General features: G+C 35.6%; 1 protein-coding gene across 1 annotated transcript in view; it reads left to right on the top strand.

Annotated features, from left to right (window-relative positions):
- LOC134647641 (klarsicht protein) overlaps positions 1 to 24,939 on the top strand; it is a 379,578-nt gene that overhangs the window by 292,498 nt on the left and 62,141 nt on the right. The window lies entirely within an intron of this gene.

A 24,939-nucleotide genomic window follows, 5' to 3' on the forward strand; every position in this document is an offset into this window, starting at 1 on the left:
ATGATTGATGACGTTCCATGCTAAACATCATTTCATCTTGATCACAGATAATAGAAAAGAACAATATACTATTTTTTAAACAATTAAAAAAGAATTTAGTTGACAAATGTTACTACCATATAGGAGAGTATTTTGGTGACAAAGATGTTTAGTGTGCATAAGTTTAGTACATATTGTTATTTATTATTTATTGTAATTAGGATAATTTAGCATTTAAGTTCTAGAAAATAAGTTATCTTATCTGCTATGCCTCATCCGGGTTTCATAATATGACGTGTACTTATATTTGTGTATGTTGTTTAGCATGAATAAATGAAATGAAATAATCCGTCATATTATAAAATTCCTAGTAGAGTATTTGACCTCTGCGTGCCCTGCTAAAATGTAAATGCACGTTCCCTGTGAAGTGACAAGGGAATTTAGGCAGACATAACGTGCCTGGTCTTATTCAATATTTATTTGAGTGGTAAATATTAAATAGTAGCCGCAGAGAAGACTTTACGTATATGTAAGGACTGCAACTACATTTGAACTCAACTACGCATATCATAATCTGCTGGTACTGAAATTGAAATTGGTATGAAAGTACTTACTAACTAACCCAGATTTCCTCGAATAAATCTAAATAAAGTGACCATATTTGGTTCATAGCTTGACTTTTTAGCTTAATTTACGTCGACTACAAAGACATGCATCCCATTTAACAAGGCTATTGTACTGTACTACTCGTTACCACGGGAACCGGCATGAGACTGCCACTGTCGGCTCTTATTTAAATTATTGATGACGCTCCACGCTCCAACGTCCATCCATTTAATCCGGAAGCCCCATAATGTGCTTACCACAGTAAACGACAATAAATATCATATGAAAAGGGCATGGTGAAAGCCCGATGAGACCAGTTTACGCAAAATTTTAGTTTATCGGTAAGGCGACACCGGGGCAGTGAAGTGTTATCGAACGGAGCTGAGTTTTCTTGTAACCCGATATGTCGTTTTGTCGTTGCTAAGTAGCCGAGCAAATATTTTGCGGCACAGTATGTCAAGTACATATATGGACTCTTAAGAACTGGATGTCTATTGTCTCCTAAGATAGTATATACATATAAGTACAAACAAAGATATATTATAACAATTTCAATGAATACAAAAGTGTGTATGTATAAGATTAAAATTGCGTTCCATGCTAAACATCATTTCATCTTGATCACAGATAATAGAAAAGAACAATATACTATTTTTTAAACAATTAAAAAAGAATTTAGTTGACAAATGTTACTACCATATAGGAGAGTATTTTGGTGACAAAGATGTTTAGTGTGCATAAGTTTAGTACATATTGTTATTTATTATTTATTGTAATTAGGATAATTTAGCATTTAAGTTCTAGAAAATAAGTTATCTTATCTGCTATGCCTCATCCGGGTTTCATAATATGACGTGTACTTATATTTGTGTATGTTGTTTAGCATGAATAAATGAAATGAAATGAAATGAAATAATCCGTCATATTATAAAATTCCTAGTAGAGTATTTGACCTCTGCGTGCCCTGCTAAAATGTAAATGCACGTTCCCTGTGAAGTGACAAGGGAATTTAGGCAGACATAACGTGCCTGGTCTTATTCAATATTTATTTGAGTGGTAAATATTAAATAGTAGCCGCAGAGAAGACTTTACGTATATGTAAGGACTGCAACTACATTTGAACTCAACTACGCATATCATAATCTGCTGGTACTGAAATTGAAATTGGTATGAAAGTACTTACTAACTAACCCAGATTTCCTCGAATAAATCTAAATAAAGTGACCATATTTGGTTCATAGCTTGACTTTTTAGCTTAATTTACGTCGACTACAAAGACATGCATCCCATTTAACAAGGCTATTGTACTGTACTACTCGTTACCACGGGAACCGGCATGAGACTGCCACTGTCGGCTCTTATTTAAATTATTGATGACGCTCCACGCTCCAACGTCCATCCATTTAATCCGGAAGCCCCATAATGTGCTTACCACAGTAAACGACAATAAATATCATATGAAAAGGGCATGGTGAAAGCCCGATGAGACCAGTTTACGCAAAATTTTAGTTTATCGGTAAGGCGACACCGGGGCAGTGAAGTGTTATCGAACGGAGCTGAGTTTTCTTGTAACCCGATATGTCGTTTTGTCGTTGCTAAGTAGCCGAGCAAATATTTTGCGGCACAGTATGTCAAGTACATATATGGACTCTTAAGAACTGGATGTCTATTGTCTCCTAAGATAGTATATACATATAAGTACAAACAAAGATATATTATAACAATTTCAATGAATACAAAAGTGTGTATGTATAAGATTAAAATTGATGTGGTTTTTTTAAGAGGCTGGCAAATTTTTAATTTAATTGATTGAGATCAGCACCTGTATCGATTTAGAATTTATTTTTTTTGCCCACAATCAATTTGAATATTTTCCTCTTCTCTCGCGGAACACTTCAAACGCGAAGTAACTAACTACTCACGGCAGCGTGAAGATATTCTATGAAGCATAAAAAAACTCAAAGATTTAGCACGTACAAGGACGGTCGATAGCAAGACCGAATAGACTACAAAAACGTATCATGCTATCTCATCGAGCAAATGACCATTGCCCATGACGTAATCTATATTGCCAGTTTAAAGTTTTTCACCATGATCACGAGGTCAACGACCGGGAACAATAAGAGACAAAAACTGTTATTAATAAGGTGTTTTTCTCAGGTGTGCTGCGGTATTGGATTTGTCAGTAATCGATCTAGTAAATCTAGTTTCACTAATGAAGCGTTTTTGTTGTGTAAGAAATTATCTATCATCAATCAAAAATCGGCCTTGAACTAGGATTAACCGGTCATTTATTTTACCCTTCTATACTCGTATTCTTGTTGATAATTTAGATCTGAAGACGTCTTGTCATACATCAAATATTGTTTGTAAAAGAAGTAGTTATCGTCATTGCGATTTGTTGTATTAAGTTTAATTTGACGACAAATTTCATTTCAAACTAACGATGTATTGCTGAAACGTACCTATAGCATTAGTAGGATTATTTTGTGAAATCTTATATTATGTGTGTGTTAAGTGTTTCATGTGCATATTTATATGTATAATGGTTTGATTAGTATCACGAAATTAATCTTGTTTTCTTTCTTTCTTTGTAGTAAAAAAGCACATTTTTTATTTCACAGAACATTCACCATTCATCTTGTAACGATAACTCGAATTCGATCCATCTCGTTGCCGAATATATGATTATATCGTTTTTGTTTCGCTTTTTATTGCTACACGGGAATTATTTTTTATGTATAAGCCACAGCACTGGTTACTGTTAGATGTTCTCGATCGGTGGTATTAATACTCGTTTAAATAAATGACTATAACATGTAGCTCTTACTTTACATATATGTACCTACTTGCTTGTTGCTTGCTTGCTGTTGCTTGCTTGTACTGCACGCAGATTTAACATATACCTAATTGTTTTTTGTATTAAACAAAATGCATTTGTCTACTTTTTGTTACTCTATTTACTTACTAAAAATGCGACCAGCTTACAGAGTTCACAATGTTGCATGAAAACCAATCGTCTATAGTCTTTTTAGGGTTCCGTAGCCAAATGGCAAAAAACGGAACCCTTATAGATTCGTCATGTCTGTCTGTCTGTCCGTCTGTCTGTCCGTCCGTATGTCACAGCCACTTTTCTCCGAAACTATAAGAACTATACTGTTGAAACTTGGTAAGTAGATGTATTCTGTGAACCGCATTAAGATTTTCACAGAAAAATAGAAAAAAAACAATAAATTTTTGGGGTTCCCCATACTTCGAACTGAAACTCTAAAATTTTTTTTTCATCAAACCCATACGTGGATCTATGGATAGGTCTTCAAAAATGATATTGAGGTTTCTAATATCATTTTTTTCTAAACTGAATAGTTTGCGCGAGAGACACTTCCAAAGTGGTAAAATGTGTGTCCCCCCCCTGTAACTTCTAAAATAAGAGAATGATAAAACTAAAAAAAATATATGATGTACATTACCATGTAAACTTCCACCGAAAATTGGTTTGTCATAGTCATTTATTTATTTTTATTTTTAATATTGTTACTTCAATGTATGTTATTTAATATTTGAACGAGATCTAGTAAGTAGTTTTTTTTTATACGTCATAAATCGCCTAAATACGGAACCCTTCATGGGCGAGTCCGACTCGCACTTGGCCGCTTTTTTTATTTAGGTAAACCTATTTTTACTAATATATAATATAGACGTATATTGTCTTTTTTTATTTAAATCTATTTTAACTAATATATACTATTTGAATGTTTTCTAAATGCTTATTTTCCATTTTGTTTTCAGGTAAATACAACAAATGTGCACACAGTAATTGAGGGATGCAGACGATGCAGTAAGTGTGCATTATCGAACTAATGTAATGTTTTGACGCGTTGTTGAATATCTAAACAAAAATTTACAAAATGGCGTAACCAATTTATTAAATTATTGCAAATCATTAGTTACTAATAATAGAATCGGCGAGGGTGCGAATGATTAATGTGAGTTGAGACATTGATCTCCTGCACTAGGGGATCGTTTGAATTTGTGTATGTATTTTAACTAGTCCTGTAAATGTATTATCCTTATCGAAGCCATGTTCCGACCAACCAATCGATAGTGTCCCCTTGAATTTGAAATAAGTATTGATAGTGAAATTCTCTCGCTCTCCATCTCTCTCCGTCTCGCTTACCTTTACGACTTGGCTCAGTTTTTTAGCCTCGATAATATGCCGAAATTGAAATTCTATTATCTGTTCTGTAGAATATTTCCATGAGAAACTCAATTTTATCACAACAATTTTTGTCATGTGATTTCTTCACATACTTTTCATTGCTTAGTTTAGGTTTAGTTTTATTACACGAACATACTTTATTTAGATGTAGAATTGTAGAACCTTCCAAATTAACACATTGGACTGGAATCCTTTTGAGTCAGGTTTAAGTCTAGACAAAGAACTCAACTCATGAGTAAAAACCGATCGAGTGCGAGTGGGATTGGCGCACCGAGATGCAAAGGGTTAGGTAATTAACCTACCTACATGTTTTTTTCGTTAATATCGAATCACGCTTGACTTTTTTTTATAGGTTTTCTTATTAATATATGAGTACCTAATGAACTATGACTGTATTTTTTTTTCAAAATTTTAGGCCCTTACCATGTTCCGTAAGTACTTTACGTAGGTAATACAAAATCCAGAGTACAAAACACGATACATACTTTACAAAAATATATTTTACAACTTAAGAGTATGTGCATTGTGCATGATGTCATCTATTGAGTAGTCGTCGTGAAAACCGTCGTAAAGTAGGCAAAAGTTAATAACATTACCTACCTAATATCAGTAAAGGGTACAATGTTGTGTGGAATGTAAATTTAAGTTTACGTATCCCGACAGCAGCAGCTGATGTCATATTCAAATGTACTTAGATTTAAATAGTCGGTACAATGAAGATATAGCGGAATTAAATGTTTATCGGCAGTGAATATCTATGTAGTATAATATTATGAATATAGCATATGTGGGCGATGCTGTGTTGATAATATATCGCTGACTCACCGGGATAATCGCTAGATGCATTTCGATGTCGTAATACTCGTAATGCGTACGCAACCGTTGCGTACACAAACAATTTTAAGACTTAGGTAAGGACATATATACTCACATATTAAAGGCGTCACGGTTAACGTTCTTGCAACCCCTCTGGTGTTGCCACTTGAAATGGTAATTGCTTACCATCGGGCAAACCGTCTGCTAGTTTGGCTCCTATATGTATATCATAAAAAAAAAAAAAATACAAGCCAGACACCCGAGCCCAACTTACCCCAAAGACGACTCAGGACATACGGTCCTGGCGCATGAGAATGAGGAGAGCCGACCCCAAATAATGGGAATAAGGCAAAGAGAAAGAAGAAGAAGACAAGCCAGACACCCGAAATTATTAATTTTTAGATTTTGATGTTTAACCGTAAACATGACAAACAGAGAGTGATGTAACACTCCCACTAATACACGGAATTTCCACCAATAAAAGATTACTGGGAACGTTCTTGCACCGACAGTTTACCTTGGTGTGCATTTACACAGCTGCCGCTAATGCCAGCGACTGCATACAGAATATCACACTGATTTTACGATTATGCACTTTATTTCTAACAAGTTTTTAAGATTTAAGATTTATCTCTTTTTTTTTTTTTTTTTTTTTTTTTTTTTTTTATCTTTATTTACTTGAAACCTAATACAGTAAGTATTACAGCCTTATACAATTACAAAAAAGGAAACAAAAAAAAAAAAAAACTTATAAGTATTAGGTTTGTATCAGTTTCATTTTGGATTGAGCCTCTGTTTCCTGAACTAGGACAAAGCCTGTGACTCAGGATTCAGCGATTCCTCCGAGGAAAGTGGTACAAGTTGAAGGATTGAAGTTAAGGATGAAGGTGTGATTAAGAGAAAGAGTGTTTTGTTTAAATTTACTTTATGAAATAAACTTATATTGCGGCCTTAGTAGAAGAGGTTACTTTTCAATGCCAAACACATTTCGATTACTTTTAGTTGTTATCTCACTTATCTCATTCTGATAATAAGTAGTGAGAAAGCGCTTTTCATAGGAATGTTGTTCTGGAATCTACTAACCGAACCCAAACAAATTCATTTAATCTTGAAATGCCCTAGTCGGAGTTCTTTAAAAAAAAAAATTAGAAACTTGTCATTAAATTAAAATTGAAGTCCGGTGCGCTACGTTTCACCGAGCTGCACTAGATTACCTAGTCTTTCTCGATTGCTCCTGATCGATTAACTCTTAAGCTCATTAATCGAGACAATCGATTCATCGTTTCTACTTTCACTGTCAGTGGATAATTTTCTTAACTGCTTTTGATTTACAAGTCAATTTTACTTGGTGGCGTTGGTTTTCAAGTATGAGTCATCTCGGCTCAAAAATAAATCGGATACTTAATTGATTTTAAATTTCGCTTTCCCCTTGACGTGGGAGGTCATCAATGTTTACTCTGGTCGGAACAGCTTGAACAATAAAGCGTTTGTACATCTGTTCACGGCCATTACTGGGATCCTGTCGTTCCGCAGATGGCCTTTGATGCCCCTTTTCCCAACGTATAATAAAGCTACCAGTAATTTGTAGGCACAAGCTCCACTGGATTACATACCATTTGGCTATTCATTTGACGTCTCGATTACAAGGCTAATTTCTGTATCATTCGATGAAATTGCATGTTGCTAATGTGCTTTTAGAGAAATGACTCCTTAGTCGCCACTCGCCTGATATCTCTATTAACCTTTTTACTTTAGTGTCTTTCCACATCATCGTTCGCTTTATCACTATCATCATATTTATCTCTGCTACAGTAAATATTGCCTTCAATTACTTTAACGGCTGAGCCATTCTGTTTTTGAAATGCGCCTAAGTTCATAATAATTATGACTTATGTTTAAATTTTTCAACCTTTCTTACGTCACTGGGTCATCACACTTTACCTTCGATCTCCGTAATTCTTATTTCACTCTGTGTGAATCAAATTTGACTTTAATGCAACCGGTTCGATCATTTCACAACCTAAAATTATTTGTTTACGTATTTAATTACTTAATCTTAATGGCTTTTATTATGATGACATTAACTTTCTGATCTGATGTTATGTCACCGGTTAACATTTTGAGTTGATCCTTTTAAGATACAAGTGCTATCTTTATGGGAACATTTACGATATCATTTAAAGCAATCGATTCTGCGATTGATAACAACAGATGCTTTTAACGCCAGTGACAAGTAAGCTATACCCAAAATGATACAGCATTCAAGCTCTAAAGAGCGATGCTTCTGGCTACAATGTTTTATATGATTCGTTTAGTTACTTAACATGTTAACACTTCTTTAATTTATTTATAAAAATCAGCCTAAAATACTGCTTAAAAATACATTCATATTATTATTCTTGCTGAGACGGAACCCTAGAATAGACACAAAATTAGTTGCGCAGGTTTCATCTTCATTAGCCACGCCAGTAGGGAGGGGCGGATGTTTCGACGAGATTGTCTCGCGATGATTGAATATACACAGAGTAGTTGGAGATAATGAACTAGGGTACGCAGGGAGATGTAAACATTTACCGGAAAGTGAAAATATTTACGAATAGACTTTACAAATTGCTTGACATAGGTCATGTAAGTCATGTTTATCTAAGTCTGTAGGTATTAATTATTTGACATATAACTACAAGGCCTAACTAAGAGTAGGTTCGAAATGTTCGAATCTAGAGTTTTTAATGATAGTTCGTAATGAAGCCCATTTTATAATATTGATATGGCAGGAATGTAATTTTATTCATGATTTAATATTATTCGATATGCGTAGTAAATCACAGATCACACAGATGAGTCAAGTACAAGTACGAGTTGGTTATGTGCGGGAAATTTCGTAAATAGCAAGATGTCGCACAATTAAACATGATATTAATTTATTGACACAGATACGTTACTTTTATTTTTGAATAGGTATTATCACACATCGTCATCACAAAGTAGCATACATAATATTAGTATTCCCCAAGTATGCGTATTACTCTGTCACGGTATAATGTGTCCGTCGCCGGGTACTCGGGGTGCCCGAACAATCCGAGGGTGGTCGCACCCACCGCCCGTATGCGTCTGCGCTATAAAAGTCCATGTAAAATGAATCCGGCTCTGCGGTTACGGTTTACGGTCCATATGGGTACAGATTGTTTAATTCTGTGGGTTTAAGTTTCCATGTTTTATGTTATTCTACGATGCCACGGAAAACATCTTTCTCACTTCTCACCGATAGATAATATTTATTCAATAGTGTATAAGCAAATGATACCTAATAAACATAATAAAAATCTAATGATAACTTTTTACTGCGGTTTTAAATTATTTTATAATGAATAGTTAAATATTGTTATTGTTTGAAATTTAGTTAGATGAAATGCACGGCATATGTATGTAGTTACGAATGTAGGTTTACGACAGTACAAGCAACGTACTTCCATTGTATGATAAGAGAGCTTGGTTGTTTGAAGCTAAGTTAAAACAATCTTCAGGCAGAACTTACACGGAATCGGTCTACTTTCTGGAAACCGTTACGACGAAGGAGATGGTTACGTTTCCTTTAAAACTCGTAAAACGCGCCGATGGAGGGATATGGGTAGATTTCATACAGAAATATGATAAGATCCACAATAATTTACTTTCGCTACGTTATTCGATTTCATTTGTTAACTATAGTTATGTTCAATTCGTAATTTTTTTGAATAGCAAGGTATCGTTTGATATATTATAAGTATCTACTTACAAGATCTTTCAAATATACCAACCTACTAGTATTCGTTTGGTACTATGTCGAGTAGTGTAGGTAAGTGTTGACGCGGTATTCTTGTTTCAGCAACATGCAGTCTTTCGGCGTGTCGTTTTTTCAAGGGCCAGCATTCCACTCCGTTAGTCATGACTTATCGTGCATAGATCATGAACAAACATTTGTATATCACGGTTTCTTTAGCACTCATTTCACATTTAACGCCTCATTACCTATGCTCAAACTCATTGGAATATTAATCAAGCGGAGTTCATAACCCAAACCCGATTATTATCTTTAATGAGCTCCTAAGTAAGCAAGGTTGCTGCAGACAGGTGTATGACTCCAACCAATGCATAATACGCATGCAACCGTATGTATGTCTCGTTTGACGCTAATTGACAGCTCGTTGTGACATTAGCTAATAAACTTATTAAAGTGTCATAGAACCGTAAACTAACAGGACCTTGGATTGATTATTAGTGATTCTTGGGAGAATGTTGCCATTTAAATAGGTACATTTAGCAACAGCAAAACAATCGTGACCTTTAACTATAGAGATTCTTCAAGTCTGTTGTTCATTAATACCATCGATCACTTTGATATTTATAATCATAGATATAGGATATAATGCGTGATACTTTAATAGATTTAATGCGTGACATACAAACCAAATCATCTTTATTATCATGATCAGGTATCGGAGGCCTAAGTTTCTGAACATACCTCAGATAAGTTTCTTCATCCCAAGTTATGTTATGCTGAAAGCTAGTTAAAAAAATCTATGAAATAAACACCCAAGCAACATTAATACATTTATTTATTTATCCAATTAACCAAAAATACAAGTAATAACCTGGTCGTATTAAGTATAATATGTGGACCATATTACACTTAATACGACCGTGAATGATATAGCAAATAGGTATGAAAGTATTATACTCAGATCAGCAATACACTGTATAGACAAGTACTCCGTCGCTGGTGGCTGCTAGATGGCAAAAGTGGTCGCTCCCGCCTTGTGCTTGGCCTTATATGAAGTTGGGTTTGACAGCTCCGGATGTACGTCACACGCAGTGTTGCCAGGATCATCGAAGGGGTGTTGCCAAAATGCCGCGGCGACAACATCTATTTCACTGTGAAAGACGCACGTATGCCTGTATTTTTCTTTTTACACGTTATACGTGAGTTAGTATAAACAAGAGCGAAGTTCCGGTGGTTAGTAACGAAGGCTCCGTGACTGCAGACGGCGCGGCGCTTATTACGAGGCATCTGTGCGCACGCGCATGTCGTGCTCGGCCCTGTATTGTCGTCGCTCAACGAGCGCGGGCGTTCACCTGTCGCACAGCTGATATAGGGCGCGCAACAGTCGGAGCAATTACGGGATTTCTCTATCCTCTGCATACATGATTGTAGTTTTCTTCATCTGCGAACATCCCACTGAAAAAACGCCTTCAGCATGGCTACAAGTGTTGTCGCGAGCTAGGAAGATGACGCCTAAAAGCTACCGCCCTGCCGCAGAGTCAATCTATCTATTAGGAAAACGTTATTGTGTGGCTGCCCTGGCCGCGTAGCCAAGATGCCAATCGCTTACGCTCCGTAGCGATCGAAACGCAACTGTCACTGTCGCACTAATATGGAAGAGTGATAGAGAGACATGAAGCTTTTCGTTGTCGAAGCGATAGCGATTGTAACCTTGGCTAGGCCGGCAGATTTCAATAAAAGAGGCGATTAAAAGGCGAAACCCCAAATCGCTCCAGTGCCAAGTGTGTGAGTAGGAAGCCATGAATCGGACACCTGATTACGCATTATAGTTATTCTCATTGTCGAGGCCACATGTTTTATAATTACTAGTTTGAGGCGAATGCTAACTTGCGCTCTGGAATAACAGCCATGGAAATATGACGCTGCCCAGAGTGGATGTAAATTATGTGTGGAAAAATATTAAGATTAACAAGCTGGGCGATTCGTGGTCACGATTGCGAACGCTTATCAATATATGCAAAACAATTTGCTCCATGAAAAATATTCAACTTAAACCCGCCTGATCTTTAAAAAAATACGGCATTTTTTTGTTTAAGTATGACGGTTTCAGTATATGTATTTCATATATATGTACATAAATCACGCGTATATCTGGTAAAGGTACGTTTGACAATAGATAAATATAAGTTTGTACAATGGCCAAAATGTAAATAAATAGCTATACTCGGAAGTCATAAGTCATCACGTTCTACCTATATTTATACTAGTTAATCATTTAGATAATCTCATTACACGAATGCCGGTAACTGCTCACAAGTGACAGATGAAGCAATATAACGCAACGATCCTTCCAGCCTATCTGAAATTGAGTTGAGATAACTTGTTCACACACAATCTTGTAATATAACGAGAGATAGAATCACAATTTAATTTTTATGCCGCTCTTGTAATGACAAATGCAGATAAACTATTTCCTTTACGTTGATGACACGATCGTCGACAAGTTACGAGTAGGTCAATCCATCCAATCAATGGCGTCATTTTTGTAAATACTGTTTTAGGGTTCTGTATTTATTATACAAATACCTTGTCTATAAAAATAGAGGAGCAACGTCCTAAAATTATCAACGTAACTATACTAAATATTATACATCGTGATTTAAAGTTAAACGGCGACGACTATTACGATATTCCTGCCCTTACGTTATAATTTGGTCGGTATTCGATAAGTGTGGTGAATTACATCCATAGCAAAATGTGTAGAGTACCGCCGTGTGTGCCTGTTTAAGCGTGCGACCTCCATTTGTACCGTTGCACAGTGTCGATTGATGCTAATTTCATGTAATTCAAGGTTCACACTTCAGACGATAATTCTTACGGCACATGTTTCAATGGAAATTGGATCACAGAACGCATGTAATTTATTTTTCACCTCAGCAGCTCGAACAAGGGTACTTTGCTACTTAAAAACAGTGAGCAAAATCGCATTTTGCTCACTGAGTGAGACAAAATGAGCAAAATGCGATTTTGCTCACTGTTTTTAAGTAGCAAAGTACCAAGGGTTCGAGCTGCTGAGGTGAAAATTGACTTTCCATGGGTGATATAGCGAGACGCGCCAGAACCTTTGGCTCCCCATTCTTCGCGGAAGGCAACCGGTCACGGCCCCATTAAGCGACGCACTGGAGTTTAGAAACAGTCTCGATAATTTCTCTGTCACAGCTGAAGACCACCGTGGGTAATGGTTTCCGGAAACGTGATACATAAATCGAATCGAGCGTGAATTCGAAACTTCTAATATCACCGGTGAGAATTTATCGACCGGGCAATAGTAAGTAATCGATTGTTATGTTGTCGCTTAAAGCTGTAAATTGAAGGGCCGAGCGAGCACTCTAAAAAATGAAGACCAACTAAGAGCAGTTTTCTCTTAGTTGACGTTAAGTTAATTATAACAATAACGATCTTATATAAATCAAAGAAACCTGATTACTTAAAACAATAAGTGTATCTGTGATTGAACTAATAAAGTAGGTATGTTATTAATCCTAACAATTGTATACTTTGCATCTATCATTAACTTGTTGGCATAATTATGTAACGTAGGTTGATTCAATCCTTAACAAATTAATTAAAACAGATAAATATGTTAATAGTTATGAACATTTTAATAGTTTATGTGATTATTTTCTCTTTGTTGATTTACATAAGACTTGGTATTTTAATCAACTAAACATATAATATTTAGAACAACGAAGATAAAACATTCAATCCCATTATGATCAAGTTATTGTATTAATTAGGAAACTAATATTCCATTCTATTAAGAATTATTTGTTAAATCGATTTTCTTCATAATTAAATTAAATAATCAGTTAATCCGTTCAATCAAGAGATAAGTAGGGGGGCGCCGGTGCACCCGCGGTCCTCCCCGCCCGCGCCCCTGCGGCGCCTGTGACCGTGCGAGTGGGGAGTCAGTCTCAGCCTCGACGTTCAACATTCAACTACTTAGTCATTCAAGTACGCGTCAACGAAATAAACTTTACTTGTGCCTTTATTTCACGGCAAGCCTAGAACAGTGAACGTGTTACCTTTGCTTTGTGTACCTAATGTATAAGTGTATGTGCAACATGGAGCAAGTGCTAATCGCGGCGACCGACGGGAATAAAAGGCGCGGGGACGGGCCGGGATGGTTATGTGGGAATCCCTGTTGTGGACTAATGAGACCCCAGGTAGACCTGGGTGGGTAGACCCAGTAAAACCCCTGTTGGCCGCCTCAAGACTTTAAGGCGAGGCACGGGAAACGATCGGGACCATGCTTCCGAAACCCCGCTAGCGGCTGTCCGAACTGCGGACTCGACTTCGGAGGAACTGTTTCCCTTTACTTCTCTAAGAGTGCGCCATTTTTTGCGCATTGGCCATCCCAGGGACCCTCGTGTAGGCGACAGACGTCCCCGAGCCTGCCGCCAACGGGTACCCATAAGGGGGAAATCGACGGTTGTACGCCAAACGGTCATTATATTTGTAGCCCGTTTTAAATGTTAATTATAATATATATGTAAGGTATGTAAAAGAAAGTTCGATTTTTAAATGTAAAACGTTTAGTTTTCTAAATGTTTAGATGAATAAATAACATCTTATTATATATATTTTTTGTTTTATTCATTTACCCCCTTTTCATAAAACTTTACTTTGTTAAATTTGAATCTCAATTGTTTAATCAGTTCAACTATGAAGCTTGTTGTTTGTTGTTGTGTTTTATTGTACTAGTACAATTGATGAAGAATGGTATATTGTACTAGACAAGCTTCATAGTTGAACTGATTAAACAATTGAGATTCAAATTTAACAATTTCTTAGTTCTGGCTAATAAGATGCATAAGTCGATGCAATCATGTTCTTAGTTGAACTTATTAGGGTCAAATAGTTGATACAGTAATTCTTCATGTTAACATTGATTTACATCTTAGTTGAAATGATTAAACAATTGAGATTCAAATTTAACAATATCTTAGTTCAGGCTAATAAGGTGCATTAGTCGATGTAATCATGTTCTTAGTTGAACTTATTTGGGTCAAATAGTTAATACAGTAATTCTTCATGTTGATATTGACCTAAATCTTAGTTAAACTGACTTGTTTGTATTAGTTGGTACAGTTACTTATCATGATAATAATTATCAAGCCCTTAGTTGATCTTGCTAGGATCAATTAGTTAGCATAATTATTTTTCGTGTAAATATTGAACAAGATCTTAATTGGTTCAGTTACATAGATATAGTAATAGCAATCAGAATTACCTTATTTGATGTGTCTAAGTTCTTGTTAGGCTCGTATGGAATCAAGATGCTTGATTACGACTATCAAGATATTGATAGGGCCAACCAAATTTTTTTTAGAGTGAGCCTTTAAATCTTTATCATCAGATCTGTTCCCTGATATTTAATATTAGTTCGCTTTGTTTATTTTATTACGCGTACTCCTGCATAAACGCCTCTGTTATTTTAAACGTCAATGACTTTAATAAATTAAAATACTGTTGTTTAATTGTTGTTACTATGAGAAAGGAAATAAGAAAATAGATATTATTTAAGTAAGTTGTTTGTCAGCAAGGGCCGGGATTGTACAAGCTATACATTTTCTTCGATTGGCTACCGATTTATTTCGTTCCCTTTGAGAATTATTACTGCCCGTTTACCAGAATGACCAATCCATGTTTTAAGAGCCACTATCCTTTTCCGCTTCGGACTTGTTGTAAATTTCGCCTTGCCCTCGTAACTTAGACTTTCTCCCTTTACTGTTAACATTATGGACCCATGGAGATTCATGGATAAGCTGTTAGCTATTTGTCTGTAAATGATTGACGAATCTGTTTCGTTCCGCGAATTTAGCTGTAGGGTAATTCTAACGAGCTGGGTCCGTAATTATAGGTGTAAGGAAGTAATAGTTGGCATTGGAGGTGGTTGATCCCGACACTGTAAGTGAGATGTTGCGGCTAGTAGTTTAGTTTCGAGAAATATGCATAATATAATCAATGTCGGATGTATAAAGTTATAGAATTCCATACTGAAGCAAGCAATAGACATTATTTTGATTATTAAATGTATGACGGAAATATTTCCTGTGATATTGTCAGGATTTAATACTGTAGTTTAGCATGGAATCTTTTATTTACTATGAGCAGCGGACGCCGGAATTATCTGTTGAATCGCAGGTCAAAAAGGCCAATTTGAAAATGAATGCCCATAGAAATAGTTACCTGTTCATTTGTTATAGCCGTAAATAGGTGTGTGACGCCTTGATGAGCTTGAAAGTTCCTTGGATGGTTAAAACGCTAAAGGCACAAGCACATCCTCGCTAATAAATAAGCTTTCAAAGCGTCATTTATCAATCGATAGAAATTTAACGATTCAATCATTTTGTCAATAGTTAGGCGTAAATTTCTTTCGCCGTCCTGACCTTGCGACCTCTTTGTTGCTACAATACATTAATATATCACTTGCCATTGACTCCAGAAACACTCATTCAGCCTTCTTTGATTTCATATTTTCATTAAGATTGACCCGTGTGTGTAATAAATAATATTTTTTACATCTATGCCAATATTTACAGGTACAATCAATAGTACGGTACAGTACATTGACTAATGACTACATACTGATATGTATGAGGTAGATAGATAACTTTCACACCTTTGTGACCACTCTCAGCAATTTAGTTTAAATCTCGACTCTTTTACATTTTGAGTAAAGCTTCGTTTCGAGCAGTCGCAAATGTTTCATACGAGTTTCGGAAAGTTCTGCGTACTGATATAATGGTACAATGACGTGAAAGTGTTAGGGGTAATGTGGACTATAGTATCACAATGTGGGTGTCTATGATTGATTAAGAGAAGAAATATCTAAAGAGATATTAAATGGAAGTTTTTGTTCATATAGAATTCTCCATGTTTTTAATTTTGTATTGGTGTGTAACACTTTTTGCTTCCTCTCAGAAAATAGTTCTTTTAAAAATACTTACTTAAAGTACTTACGAAAAAGTTCTTTCTGTGCTAAATACAATATCCAATTAAATCTAGTCAATTACTTAATTTAATTAGTAAGTATGTCTAAATATTGCAATCATCGATTTTAAAATCTAGTTTGATTAATGTACTTTATATCAGTTTGGATTCTTTTCTTATTTTAGAATAGAATAGGTTTTACTTTTTACTTAGACATAGTCGTGAGTCTTCAAAACTTTCATTCCGCTTTTCTTTTCAACGAGTTCTATCTAGGTCTGGCTCGGCAGTTGTTTAATGTTTAAGCAAACTAGAGCGTAAAACTTTTCTTTACGGTTGAACTTAATATTTTATAATTAAAAGGTTTTTTGCAAGTCAAGCAGTTTCGGTGGGTTAAGTGGGGAAGGAGTTTTCCATAATTTTAATATTTTATTATACACACTTAGATTTTTTGAAAAATGGCCCATTCTATTACCTCCGATTTGGTTTTGCTTCAATGTTTGTACGTAAGTAGCACTTAGCCTTAACACATCAACGCGCGGTGGGTCTCGTCTCATAGACCGAGGTTTATTGACCGTCAATCAATGTACTATCACGAATGCGTCGGCTTATCAGGCCCTCTCAAAGGGAATCGACTGACTGACACCCTTTGCGGCCATTAGTTAAAGTAGTCGCCGTACACGTATCTACATAATGAAAACAGATATTCGAAATGTTTGATTGCCTGTTGAAAAGTCATATAGATTTGAGGAAGACTATTTCTAAATGCATTTCTTTAAGATACATTGTATGTATTATGTACTTCAAATTAACTGTACAGGGTGGAACAGAACGAAGAACTTTTACAAAAACGGGGAATTGTTCGACCTAATAGCTTTATATTTTCCCAATGAACTATGTTCATATTCTTTACTATTTACGAGATAAAGCCGGTTAAACTTTAGTGCAAAAATCCACTTGTTTCAACCCTAGCAAGTTGATCGGGCGATGACGTCATGAAAATAAGTTTAATGACCTTTTGTAGCAAAAATGAAAAAAAAAATGACAATTACATGTCACTGCTAAATAAATGTAGGAATTGACAGATCTAGATTGCCGATCACAAATAATAAACAAGAAGGCTAAACCAACCAAAGTTTAGCAAAGAAGTTACTCATTTCAACTACAGACAAAGAAAATCATACTGTCTCTTTATTTTCTAGTAACTGTCCATCGGTAAGTTAATCTAATGTTTTAATAGTGCAATATCTTCGCTAAGAATATTTAAGAGAGTAACAAAGCTATCATGTAGCGACGAAACTTTTTAAGACTTATTAATCATACTGGCCAGTTAAAAGTGCTTGACGATTGATTGAATACAATTTGACGTTGTGTCATTGGCAAAAATCTCATAACGTGTTACAAATTTTCAAAATGCGACGAATACGAATATTAAAACGTGTCGGCCGTCACCCGTACAAAATTCAAAGGGTTCAGGCTTTGCTTCCAAGAGACTGTCCTGTCCGGGAAGCATATTGCCGGTGGCTTTTGGAAAGGTTGGCGGACGATGGAGAGTAATTTGGACCGACGAGAGTTTGTTCACACGAAACGGTATGTGGAACCGCCGTAATGATCATATCTATGCTGAAGAAAACCCATTCGCATATCGTTATGCAGGACACCAGTATCGTTGGTCAGTGAACGTTTGGGCGGCAATTCACGGAGACACCATTATAGGGCCTGTGTTTTTACCACCAACTCTCAACAGAGTGGGATACATGAATCTTTTAGATACGGACCTTTTCGAGTACCTCAAAGATTTGCCATTGGCCGAAAGACCACTTATCTGGTACCAACAAGATGGAGCACCAGCCCATTCCACACATGAAGTGCGACGTAAACTGACTGAGCTTTTCGGACGTCAGTGGATTGGATGATTTGGACCACGCCGTTGGCCAGCTAGGTCTCCGGACCTAACGCCGCTCGATTTCTTTCTGTGGGGTACTTTAAAAGATATGGTGTTCAAAGAAGAGTGTAACACCGCAGAAGAGATGAGACATAGGCTAACGCTTGCCTTTGAAACTCTCCGTAGGAGAAACATCCGCACCCAAATGTTGTCGCAGGTACACCGACATACGCGAGCACGGGCAGCAGCGTGCATAATCAGACATGGCGGTACTTTTGAACATCGCATGTAAATAGTGTAAATTTGTATTCTAGGTATGTGAAGTCAGTGACATCTGTCATACTGTGCAAATGTAAACAGTAACTTTATAGTGGCAGTTAGGGTTGTCACCTATAGTAAAATGATTAATTTTTAATGTCTTTTTGTTTTACTTAACCTAGCTTTATAATGATAATAAATGGATTGAAAATTAATTAGATAACAATATACTTTCAGCAAAGATCATAGTAAAGTACCACCCTGTATAATACGAGTAAACGGGGTAAGTGTAGGTATCTTGGGCTTTCTTACAGATCCAGAGTTCTGAAGCTAGTGAGAAATAAATAAACAAAATATGTTTCTTAATATATAAATGATGTATGTATTACGAAATTATTTTGTTTCATACCAGCGTCAAATTTGACTGTAATTGTCTGTAATCATTCAATCACAAAAATTAAACCTTTTATTATATATGCATACCATATACATCAGACGTATGGAAAGCCTGCGCCACCTGCAATGTCTTAAAAAGCAGTCATGCTCGCGTGTAGAAACTAGCTCCTTACTGGAGCCGATACTTCTGTTTTGGGCAAACAAGACCAGTGGATATCTGTTTAAATAAGGAGCGTTACACAGGAAACCTTAATTAATTACCTTCACTTATAAAAACGTTTTCACACTAATTAGCAAAAACTAAACATGCATGTCTATGACACCAAATCTAGCAAATGCTTACAGCATGATGATATCATGACTTACATATGATCCTCGGACAAATTGACGTTATCTAGTCAACCTTAGTTAGTACAAATTGTTTTTGATTAGAGTTCTACTGGCCTATAAATTAGTCAAGATGCGATTCAGTTCCACCAAACATTATGCTAGATGATTCACGGTAGACTTTAACCCGAGTCATTACGAGTCATAGGCGGCCTTATGACGTTACTTATACGAGGCAAGATGTTGTACGTTTAAATGATATTGATTCTAATAAATCTAGATTAGGCATAGTGCTAGGTTTTGACTGAAATAATTGTTAGCTGTAGCACATGCAATTGGAATGGTGAAATAAGAGGAGATACTACTTAAATCAGGAAGTTAAATGTCATACCTATTCAATTAACCCACTTGTTATCACTAATAACAATATACGCCATCATATGTGTTAATCCTTAGCTACCTTTTTAAATAATATAATAATGTTCTCAACCAAAGTACTTATTGAGACCTTAAGCTTATTTTGTTTAAACTTTTTGTTCAATAAAAAGTATACATTACAATAACCTGAAAATATGGATGTATATCCCAAAAACCAACCAATATCGATGACAACTGGAAATTATATGTAAATGTAAACAAAACCACAGCAATCCGTTATATTGGCTCATTCATACGTCGTCGCCATTTCGACCGCGACTGCCTATGTGGGTTAATTCGTCTGAACTTCTGTATCTGTTCCCATTTCCCTGTATTAATGTATGTATAAGATTAGAAAGAAAATATAAGTAAGTGTATCACAACTCGTTTAAAAATAACTCTTCTAAGAAGTCTATTTTTTTAATAATATATTATAGGAGGTAAACGAGCAGACATATCAACATATATCTCGCGCTGTGTTTAAATAAACGTTGAAAGAATAAGCCAGTGTTTTGCAATGGTTCCAAACCATTTATCATTATCATCTACCTTCTCCGATAATTTGCCGGGAACTTGCTTACTTCGTGCATTGAAAATTATCCTTTACCACTTAAACCATGTCGTACAAACTGGCCGCTATTTGTCGATAAATTACCTGCTCCGATTGAATTACGGTCAGCCTATCTCCGATTATTGATAAACTTACCTGTTTATGTAAGTTCCGTAAATATAATCTAAGGTCTACATCGCGCTAATTCTGCTATACCTAGTACTAAATCTGTTGCTATCGCTTATCTCGGGCTAGGTATTTGCTTCTGTTAATAACTTAATTTGTATTATATCTAATTAATATATCAAGTTTTGACCTTTTGTCCAATTACTAAACACTCGATTAGTAGTAAAATTGTTTTTCTTCTAAAGGGGTCGTCAACATATTGATGTTCTTAAGTAACATACAGTTACCTATTAATTATTATAAGCGCGTTATAGAAGTACCATTGTATCTAACACATTATCATAATAACTGTGTGCGTGTAATCGTAGGTACCTATATTTTTTAAAGTAATTTAACAAAAAATAAATAGGCCAACGACACTTGATTGTAAAACCAGACACCAACTACTAAGAGTAAAGCGTGCATCAAGTTAATAGTAATTAATTAATAATACTAAAGTGAGTCATACTCATACCATGATCTCATAGTACAATAAAAAAGAGGTTTTTTTAGAAGACTTGCCTGCTAGTGGGTACGTACCTACTTTATATAACCGACGATATTAAATATTATACCTAGGACATTATTACACAAATTGACTAAGCCCCACGGTAAGCTCAAGAAAGCTTGTGTTGTGGATACTCAGACAACGATATATATAATATACAAATACTTAAATACATATAAAACAACCATGACTCAGGAACAAATATCTGTGCTCATCACACAAATAAATGCCCTTACTGGGATTCGAACCTAGGGCCGCGGCTTCACAGGCAGGGTCACTACCCACTAGGCCAGACCGGTCGTCATATTATTTTCGATAACCTTACAGCATCAGTGTTAATATAATTATTCTAAGTAATAATGACTTATCCCAACTTTATATCTAATAAAATAGATGATGATGAATATAGTAACAAACCGTGTATTACTTAGTTTAATCTTATTCTTCAAATCAATGTAACTACGAGTTACTTTTGGATAAATTTATCATTGAAGCAACACTTCCTCGATTAGCAACTGCAACAAGCACTCTTTGTTCGGCGATAAATACTTTATAGCTTACCGTCGAGCAAGGTTGTACGATCGTAACATTCGTAACCCGACCTACCGAATTTACAAGGTTGTTTTTTGTTACTCCTAAATGAACAAGAACCAATTACAAAGCACGAAACGTCACAATAAATGCTGTAACATTTATAAGAACACATTATTGTTGAGCCGAAAAGTTCATTGTATAAATGTAAACTTCCTGGAGACATGAATCCTAAATGGTTTAATGTTTAAAAGAACAAATGTTAAGCGTTTTAATGTGTTAAATATACAATTATTATAATGTTTATGTTTTTGTTATGAATTCATTATATCAATATCTTGCATATAAATAAATATTAGCAGTAAATAACTACCATAGTCACTATAGACAAGCTCAATGTTTAAATACCAGGAAATCACGTGTGTTACCTGGAGCAACCGACGACCCTAATATCTAGACATAAATAGTGAGCAATTTATCATTAAGTGCGCATGATAGCCGGCTATTGACTAAGTGCCCCCTTTAGTCCAAATAACTGGCAGCTATAGCGCACATGAGCTATCAACCGTAATAGATAAAGCAATCACTGCTTTTTGCTGACGTTTCCTTAAATCACCCTCATAAAATAAATCGGTAGAACCTACCCTCGGGTTTGAGGAAACCGGTAGTTTCTTTCATATCAGCCATCGAAGCAAGAGCTCTGATGTTTTTAAATTTTCAACTGAAGCTATTTCACTGGGAATGTTTGATGGTTCTCCGTAAACTGGTTTTAGTGTTAGATAGACGTCGGAGTAGACAAAATGGCTCAATTTGTCTTCTGCAACGTAAGTGGCTCCATGATTTAAGAGCACGGCTGCACTCGGTACAGTAGGAAACCACTAAATCTCAAGAATGGGCTAGAATAGCGAGATCAGGTGAATTAGTGTCAGACACTTGAGTTGTAAACGAAATTGTGGAATTCCGTTTCCGCACGTGCACCTTATACATAATGGGCTGTACTCATGATGAATAGGTCATCTTCCTAGTTATAGATATTATGTATTAGATATTATGTTCATAGTCTCAACTCTCAAGTGTACTCTAATGATATTTAAACATGTTAAACTTTCCTCCGGATAAACAATAACCTCTGATTTATAATTAGTACGAGATTATCATGGCAGTATTTTCATAGGTATACTATACATACATGTTACATAGATTTCCTTGTTATAGGTGGCCTTGTTTCAACACGCTCTGGCTATTTTTATTCACTCTCATATTTCATCCGATTTGGATTCCTGACTGATATAATATTCTATCATAAAATTTCGTACTAAATTCGTATCTTATGTTAATTCATATTTATTTCAAAACAAACGAAGTATTGAATATCAATGCGTGCCTAAACGAGGTGGTCGATGCTCATTTGATATGCTAATCAGAAGTGATACATAGATATCACTTTCGATACTATAATTTACAATTACTATAAAACGGTATAAAGTCGTCGTAAATACTATTAAGATCTCCTCTGTCAACGAATACGAGTACAATCCTAATATTAACAATTTATACGATCTGCTTTAAATTTCATTACTTTAGAAATATACTTATCGATTTCAAACGAAACGTTATTACTTATTACTTACTTGACCTTGTAGTTTAATATCGATCTCTAATCTCAATAAGAATTCAATTCGTCATAATATCAGCCATCACGTATTAGAAATTGAGTCAAGGTTTGCTTCATTGATATATAAGTTTAGTAGTGTAGTGTAGTAATAGGTATTTATTTTTTAATTAAATGTAACATAGCTGGTTACTAAATTTAAATGTATTATTCAATATTTACCTATTCGTGTCTAAGATAGTACCTATAAATAAATAAGAAGTATACTTGGTCAACAATATTTATTTAATACTAGATTATATAATACAAAATCACAGCATATCATAATAAGTTATAAAATAGTATACCCAAGTCAAAATAATTAATTATATGCTAATACAAATCTTACAATCTACAATACAATACAAATCTAAAAATAATAAATAAATTGATCTCGACTATTTTCAAAAGTGGATCTGTTTCATTAAACCTTTATCCAAAATTTACGAGGGGCGTTCAAAATATTCTCGGTATTGATATCTTACGACCTCTTCTAAAATTTCTTTCGTTACTGGCCGCTAAGGTTTATTCATTGACATTAAAAAAAAGTATAATTCGAACCGAGATGGTCTTTTGTTTTTCTGCAATTGCTGAACAAACACGAACATCATGTGCGAATTGACAATGTTAACTAAATTAGAACATCGATGCGTGATAAAATTCTTGACAAAACAGGGTAAAAATCAAAAAACCATAAAAGAGGAAATGGATTGTGTTTACCGTGAGTCTGCTCCTTCTTTATCTACCATTCAAAAGTGGTCAAGCGAGTTTAAACGCGGAAGGGAGAGTATTGAAGATGACCCTAGACCTGGCCGGCCTGTAGTAGCTACTTCACAAGAAAATATTGATAAAGTGGAAAAACTTATATTGGAAGATGGTCGAGTGAAGGTAAAATCTATAGCACAAGTAACCAATCTCTTTATTGGTACCGTACATGATATTATACATGACCATCTTAATATGTCAAAAGTAAGTGCAAGATGGGTTCCGAGAATGCTGACTCGGCTTCAAAAAGACATGTGTGTAGCTTGTTGTTCCGATTTTATTGACCTGTGCGGTGAAAATCCTGATGAGGTGCTGCAAAGAATAGTTACTGGAGATGAAACCTGGGTTCATCATTATGACCCAGAGAGTAAACAAGAGTCCACGCAGTGGCACATTAAGGGTTCAGCTCATCCCAAGAAGTTCAAGGTCATCCCTTCAGCTGGCAAGGTCATGGCCACGATATTTTGGGATTGTGAAGGAGTATTACTAATCGATTATAAAGAAAAAGGTGTAAATATCACAGGACAGTACTACGCTAACATTCTACGTCAATTAAAGGATGTAATTAAAGAAAAGAGGCGAGGAAAGTTAACCAAAGGTATTCTGCTTCTGCATGACAACGCCCCCGTCCATACTGCTCATATTGCCAAGGCAGCTATTGTTGAATGTGGGTTTAAAACTGTTACTCACCTACCGTATAGTCCGGACTTAGCCGCCAGCGACTTCTTTTTGCTCCCCAATCTTAAAAAGGATCTGCGTGGAAATAAATTTTCTGACGATGAAGCATTGAAGGCGGCAGTGGAGGAGCATTTTTACACGAAAGATAAAAAATATTTTTACGAGGGATTAAAAAAAAAAATTGATCGATCTTTTAAGTGTATGAACATAGGGGGGGAGTATATTGAAAAATAAAAATATCAAACTTTTCGTACTTGTTTGTTTTCATTCTCATACCGAGAATATTTTGAACACCCCTCGTATTATTACTATTATTTGGAACCTGTCGTGTCTCACTGCTGGGCAAAGGCCTCCCCCCAATTTCTCCACAAATCAAATCTCTGTCCAGTGCTATGTCTGGCCACTCCTTTAAAATTTAAAACGGAAATACTAGTA

The sequence above is a fragment of the Cydia amplana genome, chromosome 1 (assembly GCF_948474715.1).
Source record: "Cydia amplana chromosome 1, ilCydAmpl1.1, whole genome shotgun sequence".
Taxonomy (NCBI): domain Eukaryota; kingdom Metazoa; phylum Arthropoda; class Insecta; order Lepidoptera; family Tortricidae; genus Cydia; species Cydia amplana.